We start from the raw sequence: 1775 nt of genomic DNA, 5'->3' as shown, positions 1-1775 counted from the left end.
CAATCATGGGTAAGACTGCCGACCTGACTGCTGTCCAGAAGGCCATCATTGACACCCTCAAGCAAGAGGGTAAGACACAGAAAGAAATTGCTGAACGAATAGGCTGTTCCCAGAGTGCTGTATCAAGGCACCTCAGTGGGAAGTCTGTGGGAAGGGAAAAGTGTGACAGAAAACGCTGCACAATGAGAAGAGGTGACCGGACCCTGAGGAGGATTGTGGAGAAGGGCCAATTCCAGACCTTGGGGGAGCAGCGGAAGCAGTGGACTGAGTCTGGAGTAGAAACATCCAGAGCCACCGTGCACAGGCGTGTGCAGGAAATGGGCTACAGGTGCCACATTCCCCAGGTCAAGCCACTTTTGAACAAGAGACTGCGTCAGAAGCATCTCGCCTGGGACTGCTGCTGAGTGGTCCAAAGTTATGTTCTCTGATTACAGTAAATTTTGCATTTCCTTTGGAAATCAAGGTCCCAGAGTCTGGAGGAAGAGAGGAGACACAGAATTCACATTGCTTGAGGTCCAGTGTCAAGTTTCCACAGTCACTGGTGTGTCATGTTATCTGCTGGTGTTGGTCCACTGTGTTTTATCAAGCGCAGGGTCAATGCAGCTAGCTATCAGGAGATTTTGGAGCACTTCATGCTTCCATCTGCTGAAAAGCTTTATGGAGATGAAGATTTCATTTTTCAGCACGACCTGGCACCTGCTCACAGTGCCAAAACCACTGGTAAATGGTTTACTGACCATGGTATTACTGTGCTCAATTGGCCTGCAAACTCTCCTGACCTGAACCCCATAGAGAACCTGTGGGATATTGTGAAGAGAAAGTTGAGAGACGCAAGACCCAACACTCTGGATGAGCTTAAGGCCGCTATCGAAGCATCCTGGGCCTCCATAACACCTCAGCAGTGCCACAGGCTGATTGCCTCCATGCCACGCAGCATTGAAGCAGTCATTCATGCAAAAGGATTCCCGACAAAGTATTGAGTGCATAACTGAACATGATTATTTGAAGGTTGGTGTTTTTTGTATTAAAAACACTTGTCTTTCATTGGTGGGACGAAATATGCTAATTTTTTGGGACAGGCATTTTGGGTTTTCATGAGCTGTATGCCATAATCATCAGTATTAAAACAATTAAAGACCTGAAATATTTCAGTTGGTGTGCAATGAATCTGAAATATATGAAAGTTTCATTTTTATCATTACATTATGGAAAATAATGACCTTTATCACAATATGCTAATTTTTTGAGAAGGACCTGTACACACCCAACCTTGGGTAAGAAGATAGCACAGTTTCAGTCTTGAATAAGGTTAAACCTACAGTAAATATGCAAAAAAAGTATTAATATATACAGCATATGAGCAAATGTGAAAATTACTATGCCATTTTTTCCTGTGAATTTTCCAATAAGGCTTTTTGTAAGTCTTTTTGACCATACATTCTGCTTGCTGCTTTTGAAAGTGACTTGATGTGATAGATTAGAAAGTCAAGATCTCTGCATCCATCATGGTTTTGACATGTAATCATTGCTCAGCACAGTCTAAGGTTTTTGTAATGAGATTAAAAACTTCACGACACAGTTCATTTAATCATGGCCCCCAAGGTTTTAGGGAGCAAGTTGTGTAGTTTTATTTTACTCTGCCAATGCACTCTTTCTCTTGAAGAGTTTATTTCAAGCAAATTTACAGATACATGCCATTAAACCTTAATCATTTAACATCAAAGTTTGTGCTCAATAATCCAGGTAAAAAATCCAACAATAAGTCAGTTCATCTG

The sequence above is a fragment of the Nematolebias whitei genome, chromosome 3 (genome assembly GCF_014905685.2).
Source record: "Nematolebias whitei isolate Nwh7 chromosome 3, NemWhi1, whole genome shotgun sequence".
Classification (NCBI taxonomy): domain Eukaryota; kingdom Metazoa; phylum Chordata; class Actinopteri; order Cyprinodontiformes; family Rivulidae; genus Nematolebias; species Nematolebias whitei.
This window is presented reverse-complemented; position numbering follows the sequence as displayed.